Here is a 16211-nt window from a genome sequence, read left to right on the forward strand (position 1 = left end):
CAGTCTCCCCGGGGGCACCACTGCCTCACTCGGTCAGACCTGCAAATGGGGTTCACCAGTGGGATGCTCCCCCTCAAATTCTGACTGCCTACACTTGTCTCAAGTCATAAGATTTACACACCAATTCCATGTATTCTCTGGACCAATACAACCAACTGTATATCTTGCAGCAGCTGTGAAACAGTGACTGTGTAGATTCTCTGAGGAAAACGAAAATCTTCCGTGGAGGGTATTCCAAGCAGGTCAGTCAGATTGTGGAAGCAGGCCAGCTCCTCAGCAAGACCCGATGGGCGTTACCTTTGCCACTCTCTGCTGGATTATATTTATCTCAGCAAGGAGCCCCTGTCCTCCTCTCTCTCTCCTCCCCATGCTGGTAGCCGTCCCGGTTGTCATACCAGTTGTTGATCTGAACTGGCAGACTCAAACTCCATCTGAATAAAGAATATGTTAGTGTCTGCACTTAATTCAGCCTTCTGTATAAAGAGCGATATCCCAAGCCCCTCCTCTAACTAACCAGGAAGCCCTAAAATTTCTAGAGCAGGGAGGCTCAAGCAGGAGGGGATATGGGGATATATGTACGTATAGCTGATTCACTTTGTTATACAGCAGAAACTAACACAACACTGTAAAGCAATTATACTCCAATAAAGATATAAGAAAAAAGGGATTAAAGGTGTTTTAATAATAAAAGGTTATTTTTTTAATTTAAAAATTAAAAAATTCTGTATCTTCAAACAGAGATCTCTCTTTAAATTATATTACTATGATGATAAATTATCAAATAAGGCTACCAATTAGAAAAGCAAACTTGTAGAAATTGAGTTACATTTTAAATGAGTCAGCAATAATCTCTGAAGTCGAAATGTCTTAAAATACTTGTCTGATAATAAAACAGAAGTATATTTCTTTACACACGTTTCCACATTGAATAGCAGAGTAAGCTTATGGTTCTTTAACAGAACTAGCTTCTTAACCCAGAATAGTGTCTGCTTTTCTGCAGCTTTAGGAGCGAGGAAACATTCTCTCTTAATCTGAGATGTTTTTTTCACAAGCATCAAGAATAAGCACTGGAATTCTCCTGGTTAGCACTGAGCAAAAAAGAGTAGACTGGAGAAGCCTAAAACTTAAAATATGGGGGAAGGATCAGAAAAGAGCGGAAGAGGAGTTTTAACAAGTAGAATACTGGGCAAAGGATGTTCTGGCTCCGTAAGGCATGCATGCCTTTCATCTTCACCTGGGGAGAACAGTGGAGTTCATGGCTAAGGGTGTGGCCGTGGAGTCACCCTGGTTTGGGATGAAGCCCCACGCAGCCACTTGCTAGCTGTGACTTAAAGGAAGTCCTTTAACCCTTTCAGCTTGTTTGCTAATGTGTGAGATAGGAGGAGGACGTCTAGTCCTCAGAGTGCTTGTAACATGCGTAGTTCAGTGCTCCCCGGAGTGTGAGCCCTCAGTACAAGGCGGTTCTGCTGTTTACTATGTTTATGCTGATTTCCTGGAGCTTCAGGCTGCGTTGCTGCTGCACTTCCCTTCCCTTCCCCCTGCATCATCCCCACCAGACTCAATTCTCTCTGGTAGAACTTCGGCTCTAATGGGTAAAAGCTCAACTTTTCCCGTTTCCTCTCTCTTCCATCTCAACTATTCTGAGCGGCTTTTAATAAGCAACTCAAATCCAGTCCTCGCTTTTCTATCTGACTTTATTTTCCACCACTCCCCAGAATGTTCTTTCCATGTCAGACGGTGTAATGGTCTCACCGTGACTTCCCACACTTCATTCTCACTTACCTCCTCCTGTGTAAACCCTGCCCGTCCTTAAGGATCAGCTCCAGTCCCAGCCTCTTCACACCATCTTGGTCCCTGCAGTCCTTAGCCACTCGACATTTCTTAGGCACCTCCATGTGCCCAGGAGTGTGTAAGGTACCAGGAACGCTAAAATGACTGGGGCATGGTCCCCACCTGCCGGGGATTCACAAAGCCTTATATGAGAGGCAGGCAGGTGATTGAGGAGCTTCAGGTGCTGTGATGGGTCACCCTTCCCCTAGCTCCTTACTGAGCATCCTCAGGAGGATTTAATTATACTTTGTTTTCGTTGTACTTTGGTGGCTGAGTCTTATATCCCCAATAAGCTATAGGCATAGGACTGAGTACACAGCTAGCACTTTAGAACATATGCTGGCTTGACCTTTAACCTCGAGGTGCATATGTAAAAGGAAGCTTGGTTGTTCGGCCTGTTGCAGTGTGCCTCGTAAACTCCAAAAGATAAATTAAAAAACAAAATCAATGTTGATGTTAAGCTCCTGGCCATCACCATAGCCTCTTGGCGACTCGAGTGGTTTCTAGGCTTGTAGAATTCATGGAACGGTGCGTTTTTTAATTGGGAGGTTCTAAGATGAAAATGAAGACTTGTCCTTTGAACTGAATAAAGTTAGCTTTATGGAAAAGTCGCTGCATTGTCCTCTTTTTTCTCTTTCTGTCACTGACCAGGAAAAGCATCATCAGAGCTCGGCATGCGCATTTCCTGAATTTCTGAGTTTCTGCCACCACTGAAAATTGAGAAAGCGCAAAGCCAGCCCAGTTCACGCTGGCAGAGCCACCTCTTGGGTTTGGTGCTGTGCCCATGTCAGCGCCAGGAACCCACACGGTCGGCCCCTAACAGGAATAACTGTCCAGGTGTACATAAGCTGCACCCAGTGAGATCCCGTGTGTCCCAGGCTCTGCAGAATGTCCTGAACAAGCGCACACTTTCCCTCCCACTGAAATTAAACTGTATTTCATTTTTACATGGCTTGATAGTTTTCTGGCCTTTTTATTTGCGAGCTTCCCAAAGGCATGCATGAACTAGCTCTCCTTCCTCCTCTGCCTTATTCCCATGCCAGTCAGAGAAGTATTTCCAAGTCCTCTCATGTCACTAACACAAAATACACTACCTAATTGGGGGGGTGTCAGACCAGAGACTGGGTGAGATTACCACTAATTCTCAGCTAGAGAGAATGCTTTCTTAAAGGGCCACCTCAGGTTACTAGAGGGAGGCCTTCCCTGGGTGCTGGTATTATAGCAGGGGACAGACAGAAAGCCCTCGTTCTTCTCATGGAGCTTACATTCTAGTCCTGTAAGAAAGAGCAACACATGACCTCATTTTAGGTAGTGACAAGTGCTATAAAGACGCAAGATGGGACGGGATGATGCTAATGACAGAATAATGTCCAGCTGAAGTGTTCTTGCCATGCAGAGCGCAGCCACGGCGGGCTCCACAGTGGTGTAGCTGCAAGCCAGGGAGCGCCTGGGGATGGCTCTCCGTGCCGGAGCACCAACAGCAGCCAGGACGCAGTTCTAGGCAGAGCTGTAAACGCTTTAAATCTGCGCCGCCCAATATGGTCGCCCCTAGCCACGTGGGACAACTTAAATTTGAATTAATTCAAATCAAAATAAATAAAATGAAAAATTCCTTTTCTCGTACACACCAGCTACATATCAAGGGCTTAGTGTGTCATGAGCTCATGTGGCTCATGTGTCCATGAGCTTCACTGGACAGCACAGAAGAGAATATTTCTACCACTGCAGGACGTTCTATTGGATAGCGCCTCCTTATGTTTTTATTTTTATTTTTTTGCCACGTGGGATGTGGGGTCTTAGTTCCCTGACCAGGGCTCAGACCCGTATCCCCTGCATTGTAAGCATGGAGTCTTAACCACTGGACCGCCAGGGCCGTCCCGGATATAGCGCCTCTTTAGATCAACTCATTTAACCTTTACAACAACCCCAATAAAGTAGGTACTGTTTTCCCATTTGGCAGTTTTCCCATTTGGGCAGTTGTACATAACTCGCCCAAAGGTGCATCGTTAATAAGTGGCAGGGCTAGGAATCAAACTGCAGCACCCCGGCTCCGGATGCAGAGCCCGGCGGTTCATCCCTACCTGCTGCGTCACTCTGGCTCATCCTTGAGTACAGCTCATCTCTGCAGTTTACTTCCAGCTGGACTGTAGCCAATGGAGACAGTTACGCCTTGGTAAAGTCTTGTCACTGGATGCTTTAAGGTTCAGCTAAGACAAATTCTGAGCCAAGGGTTAGATCTTTCCTAATAAAAGTGTAGACCTACGTTAGCACAATTTCTCCCTCCTTAAAAAGAAATGGGAAGAGGGAGCTACAAAGCAGATAGTAAGTACCTGTCTCAGAGGAAGATAGTAAGATAGTAAGGGAAGATAGTAAGTACCTGTGTCAGAGCTGTTGGATTTGATGAGAAGGCACGGAAAGCACCCAGCACAGTACCGAGCACACGGTACGCTAGGTAAGCGGCAACTCTTGTCACTGTCGGCATCGTCACTGCTGCTGCATTCTGTAGCGGCCACACCGGGACGGAACATTCCACAGGGTACAGAGAGCACCCAGAACTGACACCTTCTCCCAGAGCTGTCATGAGACCTTCTGGTTCCAAACTCCACACGTCTGGAGGCAGAGGAGGTGCCAGCCTTTGGAAACAGATCTGCATGTGGATCATGTACACTTAGGCAAAGGTCTTACTCCTCTGAGCCTTAGTTCCGTAAAAAATGGGTATTGTATATGTATAGCTGATTCACTTTGTTATACAGCAGAAACTAACACACCACTGTAAAGCAATTATACTCCAATAAAGATGTTTTTAAAAAATGGGTATCATACCTCTCTTGTGTGATTGTTTCAAGAATTAGGTGGTTACCTATGAGCCTGGCACAGAGACTTGGTAAATAATAGCCGTAATGTCGATTTTTGTGAATGATTTTCAGCTTTTCACAATCAAAAAAAATGCCTTTGAGTATGGTCTAAGTGCCTTAGACCAACCCAGAGGCTGTGTCAGGGTAGAGTGGGGGAGACGGAACAGATCTATCACCAACACCATCTCCATCAGCAAGCTCACTTTAAACTGCGGTGGTCACACCCTAGAAAAGCAGGGTAAAGCCAGCGGAAAAGCATCTTGGCACAGACGTTTCGCTGAGACGGAAGCTGCTTCACACCCTCCCACACAACCAGCAAGAAACCGTGTGATCGGAGGTGACCATCCTGCCCACTATGAAAAATGGGAGGAAAAACAAATTCCACTGGCTCCCAACTGCCTGATAGACACCACCAGAATCGGATCAACCAGAAGAAGCTGAAACACCCAGCCTAAGGATTTTGGACTTCAAATGGAAAATCTGGGCACTCTAAACCAAAATTGCCAAGTTCCAAAAATATGGATACATCGTACGCTTATTATTAAAAGTATCTAAATTAAAGTGGGCCCCGAAAGAGTTTCATGATTATAATTAATCCCATTGTGGGAGTATGAGGTCAAATACGAGAGGAAAACAAAACAAAGGCTGTCATGCAAATAGAAAAAGCGACAAAAGTGCAAAAGAAAACTAGTGTCAAGGCCAGGAAGAATGAGAAAATACTGACTTGCATCCCCTTCTTTGAAAATTCCAAATGAATATAAAGTGCAGTGATTGTTTTCTTTCCCCAGTTTCTTCTGCTGTCCTCCCACAGCCGACAGATAATCTGTGAGAAGCAGATGCTTGAGTCTGGCGCCTTAGACCACTCGGCCATCCTGACACGTTCCGACAGATAATCTGTGAAATACAATTGCCCTCCCTCTTATTTTACCTTTATTTGTTTTTAGTTATTTCTACTGGCTAATGTACTAATGGCTCGTTTATCTAATATGATCCAAATTTGGTTGCAAAGACAAACCCTAAGTTACCTGCACAGCACCTGCATACCTTGCCTCATTCTCACTCTTGTCAGCTTCATCTGGATCTCAGTATCGCTTGTTTGTTTTAAATGCCAGACCTTGTTAATAGAGCCGTATTTTGTGGGGAGGTTTTCTCCTCCCCTGGAACTCAATGCGTGACTTACTAAAGAAGTGGAATATAGGATTCTGGGAATTCTCCCGACCCCCGACACAATAAAGAATCATTGTGAGTAGAGAGAACTTTATGGGAGTCACCCTAAATGTCATCAGTAAACGTGCCTCATTCATCCTACATGGCACAGGAAGCTCACAGAAAGGAAACTCTTAAAGATGTGGATAATCTATGTCGGGGCTGTCAGAGCAGTAGGTGGACAATCAAGAGGTCAAGCAGCCTTAGGTGGACATGCTGCAGCCACCAAAACAGTTCTAGGAAACGAAGATCCAGGTAAATGCCTTTTTAAAAGAATAGGCTTATCTTTTTAAAAAAATATTTGTACTCCAGCTGTTATTCCATAGGGAAAAAAGTCCCATAAAAATATTTGATCACTCATCACCAGAGGATATGTAATTACTAAAACTGAATGCTTGGCCCTGGCTCCTTTAGTCGCTGAGTTGACTGCTGTTGGGCTGTTTTAATGATCTCAAAGCTCTCTACTATCCTTCATCTTTAAACTTGTCTGAAATAACTCGTGTGGGCCCATTTCGTAGAAGGGCAAGTTGGGAGATGTCTTGTTTTTGCTTGGCTGTCTAGCCAAATTGTAATGCTGTCCAAGATGACATGGCTGGAACCGGGCAGAGTTCTTTCTAGAATAGCACGAGGATAAAGTCTCTTTTCTCTATCAGTGATCATCTTAGATGCTTAGTGAGAGTTTAGCTAAATGTGTTCTATTAGCACTAATGAAACGACCGGCTAGTTTACTTTAGTATAAGTAATAAAGGAAAAGTATGGCTAAATTAAAGCATATAGAGCTTTGGTTAATAATACCTTTCTTTCCGGGGACTTCTCTGGCAGTCCAGTGATTTAAGGCTCCATGCTCCCGATGCAGGGGACACGGGTTCGATCCCTGGCCCTGGTGGGGAACTAAGATTCCACATGCTGCACGGTGCGGCCAATAATAATAATACCTTTCCTTCTTTTTGTGGCCTATACTGTAATTAGGCCCACAAGATGGATAAAAGAAGCCCTATCAGTTAAATCAATGGAAATGGTTCATCTGTTTGGCAAACCATATAGAGATAGATTTTTAAAGCAAGTGCACACATCTCAGCCTTGGAAATACAGTTTAGGATAGTGACCGTCGAGCGCTAAGATTTAAGGAGTAGCTCCTGTTTCATCCGTGTGAGAGGACAGTTTGGCATTTGGGTCACCATACCTTTTAGTTATCAACCAGCAGACAATTAAAATCTGCAGTAATCACAGTCAGATGTAGAAACGGAAACACTAATCAGATATGACCTGCTAATTTTCCTTTCCATTTAAAGGCAGATATCACTCAGTAGAAGTATTTGTGTGCTAAGTCTTGAGATTTTATATGTCCCTAAATTATTGGCTCAGGATCATCTTGGTAAATGACAAGGTTGTCAGAAGCTCACAAATGGCATCTCTCTTTAGTTGCAAATGTTTCCTGCCCTCGCTTCTGAAATGAGGCGATTTGGGTGATCCCGGGTTGGGGGTGGGCAGGGCAGTCAGCTGGAGGCTGCCCAGAAAGGGCAGGAGGAGGATACAGGGAGAACAGGAAGGGCCAAGTGGCGCCACCACAGACCCACCGGCCACCTGGCCACCTCCTGCCCTAGAAGCAACTTCCCTGAAACAGGAAGTGCCGAGCCGACTGTGTGCTGACGTGATGCCCGGGATGGCAGCCCCTCACAGCCAGGAGGTGGGGTGCTGGTGCGCCCGCCTCCTGGGGTGGGGTCTGCCACAGGGCATGAGCATTCTGGCCATGAAGTCGCCCAGTTTTCTGGGAGGCCCTGGGCCCTCCCAGAAGGTACCGTATGATTTCAGACCGTGGGAGTGCGTGTGTTTCTCTACCTGGCCACAGCCCACTCGGAGGCACTTTTAGACTACCTGAAACACAGACTTGCTTTCTTCCTGAGACGTTTTCACACAGAGGGACCGAGCCCCTACCAGTGTACAGACACGTGACATGGTTTTTAAATAGAAGTCAAATAGAAACTCTTAAAGTATGAGATAATCAGACTGCAGAGAAACACGGTTCATAAATCCATCACGTACGCCTCCAGTGACTGCAGCCTTCCCAGACAACCACATAGCGCATTTCCCTAATTGCTGATGCCTCTAATCACATCTATTACAACTTTAATGTTAGGCTGTACATTCTTTCAGAAGGAAATGGCTGTCAGTGTCTAAAGGATTGTTGATGAGCCTTGTATTTTATGATGGATAATGTCAGAGAATTACAGGAATGTACAAGGCATGGGGGTGGGGAGGTGCTCAAGGGCTCGTCATGATCATTTTCTGCATATCTCAGAGACGCTAAATTGTTGCTTTTATAAAAATTGCCTTCCCGTTAATAATTCTTGGTTCTGGTAAAGCATCCCAAGACTACCCTGGAACAACATCATTAAAACATACGATACCACTTCGCTAGTGGATAGTTAGTGGTTATGTTTTTTAAGAGAAACTGCTTTATATTTTTTTATGACTATAAAGTAATATATTTTCATCATTAAAGAAGCTTTAGGTAGTACCAAAATAGAATTTTTTAAAGTAAAAATCACCCACAATCCACCATCTAGAGATAAATGCTTTTAATGTTTCATTGTGTATACTTCTAGAATTTTTTTCTCTACTTGTATCTACAAAAATGATATATACAGCTTTTAATATAGTCTTTTGACTTAACCTATTATAGATGTATTTCCTTGTCAATAAATATAGATCCACATTATCATTTTTAATGATATCATAGTTCAGATGTGCCACGCTAACTCCTCACTGGCAGACATTCAGATTACTCTGTGAGGTGGTTATCTTGCAAAAGATGCGTTTCTTCTTTTGGTTTCTACTGGCGTTCTCCTCTTTTAGAGACCAACTATTAAAAGATGATGCGCACTGCCCACCCATACAGAGAACAGGACCCCAAAAACCATCTCCATCCAAAGTTTCCGCATTTGGATGAGTGCAAATTTAGTTCAGTTACCACTTTAATCACAGTAGACCAGACACATGCTAAGTGTTTTATCTAAGATAGCTCATTTTATCCCCCCAATCACTATGTCTTGTAGGTACTGTTATTGTTCCTCACGTTATGGGAGAAAAAGGTGAGGGCACAGAGAGGCTGCAGCTCGAACGTGGCTGAGTCCGAACTGGAGCCCAGGATTCTGCCTCCTGTGCTAAGCTCTTGACCCGCCTATTGTATTAGTTTTAAAAATATCCCAATTGCTTAAGAATGATTAATAAACAAGATTTTTTTGTCACTTTAAAAAAATAATTGCATCTTTTGCTTTCAACGTTTTTTTACTTCCACTTTTTAATGGTGTCCATTCTTTTTACCAGAATGTTTTTGGAGTGATTGTTGAGGGCTGACGCTTCCTTGAAATGCTGTCCGTTTTCTTAGTGTCCTAACTCTTTGGGATTCTCAAATAACTTACCAGCTGAACTTCTTAAATACACGTGCAAGTAGAAATAACAGGGTCGTGCAACTTAAAACAGTTTCTTTATCTAGGATTGTTGTGAATTCAGAATAACATCAGGCTTCATTTTTCAGAGATGGTAAGTTTCCTTTCCTACAAGCAGGTATTTGGGGTTGAGAGTTGATGGCCCAATTAGCCTTCAACCTTTTCTTAGCTCCTTGTAGAGTACTATAGATTGATTCAACGTAGGAAGTAGGTTTTACTGTCCCTTAGGGTGCCTGATTCTGCCTGACTCTCTATTCGCTTCCCTGAATGGCTCCTCTCCAGTGAAAATGGAAAAGGCCAGCAGAAAATGCTTCTGTTTGCTTTTATGTGTCCCTCTTTGGAAGTAACTGGAATCCTTTGCTAGCTCATTTCCACACTTAGATGATGTTCAGGAAATACCCTAGTGTGGGACTAAGTAAACAATATTTATATATTGATCAATATTTACTTAAAATAATATAGGTAACAATTATTGAGCACTTACTACATGCCAGACACCATAAGTGACTGCATTTAGCACTTAACCCTTTAAGTTAGCTATTACGATGGTTTAGGTGACAAGATAGGGTTCAGATTTAACCCCAAACACTCTAGCACCTCAAGACTTTGGCCATTCTGCTCTTTTTTTATCCCACTGTGCTAAGCGAATCTTCTTTGGACCACAGGTTCTTGATCTTGAAATAAAGAGGTGTTGGAATAGTTGATTTTGAAGGTCTCTGCCACCCTCAACATTTCCCGAGTCCATGAATCCACTTAGGACACCACCTCCCTGCTGGGAACCATCTCTTCTCCTCTTACATTTAATCACTACACTTGCTGCCTTTGTCCTCTGGCCAACCTTCATTTACTCCATGACAGTGCTTCAGCTAAAGGACACCAGAGCTACACAGAAAGTTCCCACAAAAAAAGCCACAGAGGTCCTTGCGCACAAGATGCTTGCCAGGTCCCAGGCCCTGCCGAGCACGCACAAAGGCAGTGGGACGCCAGTCATCCTGACGGTTCACGGCATGAGAACCAGATGTGAATGGGTTATAACTTATTCATTACTAGAATCTAAAATAGCTTCTTATAACTAATTCACAGCACCACGTGAGTACTGGGCGTACTATTTTTTTTTCAGATTCTAAAATTATTACCCTATTTCCACAAGCTTTGTGTTGAGAGAAAAGATAAGTCTACTTTTGATTGCCCAGGAACAAAGAAGTGTCCCATTTTTAAATGGTGAGACCTTTTCCTATCAAAGGTATTCCATTTCTATTAGTCTAAGAAATGTGGTCCAGGGATACTTTAAAACACTGTTTCTGGCGTATGAAGAAATTACAGGATGAGGTCATGTTCAAATCAGTGCTGCTGCAGTGCTTTTTGATTAATGCCATGTAATTCTTGTTGAGATCTCCAGTCGGTACCATCGGGGAGCCGTATAAAAGTAACTGAAGCCCGTACGTAAGTCGGGAGTTCAGACACGAAGGCAGAATGGGGGCTGATTAGTAGGGGGCGGGTGGCGGGAGGTGGTTTGCCAAGAACAGTGCAGATTGCGGAACCAGCGTGCAGAGGCCCCGTGCCGGGGCTGTGGCAGACGCCAGGGGTGAGAGGGCAGCAGTGCACGTGGTACGGGGCGAGGCCGGGGCAGGGGCGGGCAGCTGAGCAGGCAGGGCCACTGGGAACATGGGGCTTGACCCCAAGAGCGTCGGAGGGACGAGGCAGCGGGAACTAAGATCCCGCATGAGCATGGCGTGGCCAAAAAAAAGCAAGACTTGCTGGTGAGTCTTTCTGCCGTATTGGGTGGTCAGCAGAGCCTTCCCGGTCGCTGACTGTCCCGCCTGGACCCTAGGGAGCGGTGGATCCCACCTCCCTGAGCAGTGCTGCTCCAGGCTCGTCCAGCGCTCCGCTGGGGGGACGCTGCATCCCTTCCCGCCAAGAGGCTGCTGCAGTGAACTGTGCGCATTTCCCCCTCAGCTTCAGAGCACTAGAGATTGTACGTATGCTTTGTGGAAAGCATCTGAATTTCTGCCTGAAGTTGAAGCCCACCCCCGCCCTCCAGATTCTCACCCACAGGATCTAGGAGGGCTAGGAGCAGCCTCAAGGCTCAGATGCAGCGTTTCTTGATTTATGTTTTCACTCGTGGGTAGGACGTTCCTGTTTTTCCTTGGGTGTTTGTGAGAACAAAACGACGTAAGTGATGGGGAAGCACTTCGTGCTCGCGCAAGCGGAGATGGTCCATAAATAAGATCATGATGTCATCATTTATACATTAGTGTCCCGAAAGGGAGGAAAGGACATTACTTTGAATTAGGTTGAGAACTGGATGTGAGCTACTGACAGGCAATTTGTCCTCATGCGGATACAGAGCAGACCCAGTGAGGTCAGGGTCCTCGCGTCTCTCTGAGAACCGTCATTAAAAGCATGTTGTCACCACGAGGTGATGTTAGTATCCCTGCCCGCTCCGGGAAGCCGTCTCGGCCAGGTGCCAGCCTCTACAGAACTTTGCCCTTTTCAAGTGTTAACTTTCTGACCATACAGAGGGAAGAGTAAATTCACAGAAGTTTAATTTCTAGTGAATTTGCCACGGGAAAAAACACGGATGTGGCCTAACCTCCGAATCACGATCAAGGTAACCTGCCCCACAGGTGGTCTTGCTTTGAGATGCCCACGCCCTTTGCTTCTGCCAGGGTTCCACAGGAGGAAGTGGGCAGGGTGGGGCTTGCCCTCTGGCTGCTGCCGTGGCTGGAGCCCCATCCTCTACAGTGAGGGCTGCATCTCCAGGGAGAGAAGAGGGCCCGTGCCCAGACCACGCTGCCTTTGACCAAGCAAATAACTGTAAAATTGCCGATGGCTCCTGATGACACTGAGAAACGAAATGGGATTGCCTCGAGACAAAAAGCTGCAATACAAAGAGCCCACGACATGGAGTATGTGCCCTTTTGACAGGGAAAGTGCAGTGTTTTGTCAGCCACGCTTTATGGGTGTCGCCCTGCACTACTGGCTGACACACGGCTGAGGGGGCCCGAGTGCCTTTTACTCAAGCAGGAGGCATTATTCATCTGCGGCAGGCGCCTGCATCTTACCTTCATCCATCACGCTGACCCTTTCAGGGAGGGGTCGTGAATGCTCCTTCATGTCTCTGGCTCCCATAGCCAGAGATTCTGAATCAAGCCTCCCAGGACGAACTCCATCCCTTCCTCCATATTATCTGCATCTCTCAGCTGTGTCTCCTTGGCCTGAACAGGATGCTTCTGTAGCTTCATTCACGTCAGCTTCTGGGAAGGACTAAGTCGTTGCAGTGACTCCATGTCATCAGCAACTAATGCGAAGACATTACACCATCACCTTCTTTTAAGCAGCAGCAGCTCCCCGTCCTCAGGAAGTCAGTGACACTCTGTACCCTTTTGAGCTGATGAGAAAATACTGTAGTAATTTGGATCCCATCTGGAGGTGTGATTTGTTTCCTTGGACCTAAGTGGACCTGTCTCGTGCATGTATATCCAACAACCAGATGGCATCTCCTCCTCCGGGCCTTTTAAGTCAGCATAGAGTGTGGAAGAAGAGAGACCAACCTCCAAATGGAATATCATGGGGCTGATAAACCCTTGTCCTCTGGTTGTCAGGGCTCCAAACGGGGCCGTCAAAGCTCGCTTGCCGGCTTTGCACATTATATAATCACGCTCCTCTATTCACCTCATGTTCCTTCTTCCCCAGACCGCCTGCCCAGGCTAATGGGAAGCTTCAAGGGCACGCTTTTATTTCTGTAGTTATGACGGTGAATTAATGAATTACAGATTTAGTGCCATTCAACTCGCCGACTCACCAAGGCAGTTAGAATGTGAGTACTTATTTAAATCATATTAAATTTGTTACAAATAAAATTTAATACCAAACTGTGATGGGACTGGGGTGCCTGCTGAGGCCACCTTTCCACTCCCCTCCCTGTCCCCCATGGTAGATCATAGAACACATATTTATTTCTGGCTTCGGCGACACCTCATTTTGTACCATCAGTGCCGGATGAAACTGTTTTGCAGTTTTAGTATATCATGCTTTCTTTGTGCAAAGCATGCCTGTAAGTTAAGCCAGAAGCTCGTGGAAACAAAGGCTCTTCAGCCCTGTAGGCCTCAAGTTCCCCTGGTGCCGCACCCACGCTGGACAACCCGGCGCTGGGGCCCACTGGGTTAGCAGGTGCTGGCGGTGGGCCTCCTGGGTGCCAGGCACCGTGCAAGGGCCTGGGGTACAGCAGTGACCGAGCCTGCAGTCTGCACGTGGAGGCGGGAGACCGTTAACTAGTTGTGGGCAGGCCAGGAAGGCTGAGAGCACATGACCTCGCCCAGCCTGGGGGCCAGGGCTTCCGGGAGGAAGTGAACTTGGGCCGAGAAGTAAAGGACATGCAGACGTCGGCTCACGGGAACAGTGGGCCCAAGGGAGGACCCAAGAGGAGCACTCCGGGCAGAGGAGCCCAAGACAAGACCCCGGGGTGCGGAGGCGAGGCCCAGCCCAAGGTCCAGCCAAGGCCCTGGAGGCTCACTGAGCAGCTGAGCACAGCGGGCACAGGGCCAGGCCTGGGCCCATGTGGACCAGCCTCACTCAGAGCCGTGGGAGCCCCTGAAGATTCTGTGAAAATCACTCTGCTACGATGTGGGGACGGAATCGAGGCGGCGACAAAGGACAGAGGGAGGATTCCGCAGCGATTCAGGTGAGGGTGGTGTGGCTTAGGTGTAGAGACGGAGAAAAACAAGTGGACTTGAGAACTGTTTTCCAAGTAGGGTCACCAAGACGCAGCGGTGGATGCTCCAGGCCGCTGGGCAGCGAGGGGGCGACTGTACACCCGGCTCTTTCTTTACCCTTCCAGACCCACTAAGTTCTGGATCAAATGTAAATTGTTCTTTCTCGTCAATGGCAAACCCCTAAAACACAGGCTCTGCTTATTCCGTTAGCCACCAGGAGCGCAGATCTGGGTCCGTCCTTCTAAAGAGGAGAACAAGGCATCTCCTCTGGCGTTGCCACTTGCCAAGCCCATTGCAGCGCCTAGGAGTTGATGTTCCCGGTGAGACAACGGAATTGTTGCCAGAGTGACCGACTCAGGTTTGCTGAGCAGGAGTAAACGTGGGCATCTCCACCAGAAGCTCCAGAAGCGGTCCTGCATTTGCCTCCATTTGAGGTCGAGGCTGTCCAGCTTTCGGACACTCTGCAGCCCTACACAGCTCCCGCCCCGGACTTGCCTCGCTCCGGGCTGGCTCCTTTGTTAGGTCAGCGTCCTCCTCCCAAGGCCACGTGCTGACCACACAGGGTCGGGATCTCAGGCACCGTGGAGCTCCAGTTAGAATTAGTGTCTGGCCTGGCGGCCCCATACGAGGGACTTGTGGCTACAGCAGGGAGACAATTCGGGAGCGGAAACCTTCCTCGCTCCTGTGGAAAGGCTGCTCTCAGCTCCCCTGAGGAAAGCTCTGGTGGATGGAAACTCAGCTCTGGCATGGCCTGCAGCCAGATTTTAGGTAGAACTCAAGGCCTGGGGAAATCTGATCTTCCTTCCATAGAAATGATCCTGTATTTACTCAACCAGTTCCCTCTTGCTGGATTTTGAGTTGTTTCCGGTCTCTTCTGACTGTAAACTGCACTGTAATGACCATCCTCCTAGCTACATCTTCTCACACAGAGGTCATTATTTCCCTCTGGTGGATTCCTAGAAATGGAACCACTAAGTCAGAGGGAAGATAAATTCTAAGGCTCCAGATACACTTCGCCAGATCGCCTCCTGTAATAAGGTGCAGTGAACACTCCCACCCAGAACTGCGCTTTCTGTGTCTTCTTAGTCACAGCTGTCTCTCGCCAGCTGCTCCCCCGACAGGCGTGTCCCTTCCAGGACGTGTCCGTGTGCACCCTTCGCCCGGCTTTGTCTGGCACATTCTCTGCACTCCTTCACTTTCCTTTCCTCCTACACCCTCCTCGTGTGAATGAAAACGCACGTCCTGGGTCCCAGGTACGCGCCGTTCTTAGCTGCAGAGCTGGGGTGGAAATATCTGTAAGCTGCGGGGCTTACGGATAACAGAGAGTGCTTGGTGTCGCCCGGCACGTTGCCAACTCCAGAGCGGACCCTCGTGCCACCCTGCCACACACCCGCTCACCGGAAGCCCTCTGAGAGGTGGTATTTCCTTTGGGGGCGCTCGTTGGCCCAGCAGACTAGGAAAAAGGCACCCGAGGCTCTGTATTCACAGGAATAATTTATAGGCAAATAATCCACATTTCATCCTCAGCCTTTTTCAGTGCCGTGCAAGGCGTCTTGAATTACTGGGCCAGCTTTTACAGAATGGCCGACTGACTTCGCCACATTTCTCGAGTTACAGTGAAGGCCCTGAGCGACTGGCCGATGATGGAGGATGGAAGCCGGCGGCAGGGGTGGGGTGGGGTGCGGGTGGGGTGCGGGTGGGGGTGGGGGGTGGCGGATGGCAGGGTCTGGGTCCGGCCTCCAGACGCCTGCAGCCACCACATGGCCCCGTGAGATGGTTCTCAGGAAATTCCTGAGAAAAGAAGGATTTGGGGGGCTCTCAACTCTGTGAGGTCCTGGGGGCTTCCCTCTGAAACGCCACGCTCCTCCTCCTCCTCCTGGCCTGCCAGCTCTAGATTCCACTTCCCCACGCCCGGTTTTCCTGAGAGGAGGCAGCCAGTGCTTCACCTCCTCAGGGAAATCTGTCAAGAGAGATTTTGGTCTCAGTCTGTTGAAGTCGGGTAGCCCACGGAGAGCCTAGGATTTGGAATCGGGGAGCCCTCTGCATCCGGAGCGGGGCCTCGCACTGCGCCCCAGCCCGCAGAGCCAAGGAGGGCAGGCGGCGTCCTCTTCCGGCCCGCCACCTCGAGACCCTCGTTGTCGGGGACAGCCACCAAG

This window comes from Hyperoodon ampullatus, assembly GCF_949752795.1.
Source record: "Hyperoodon ampullatus genome assembly, chromosome: 13".
Taxonomy (NCBI): domain Eukaryota; kingdom Metazoa; phylum Chordata; class Mammalia; order Artiodactyla; family Ziphiidae; genus Hyperoodon; species Hyperoodon ampullatus.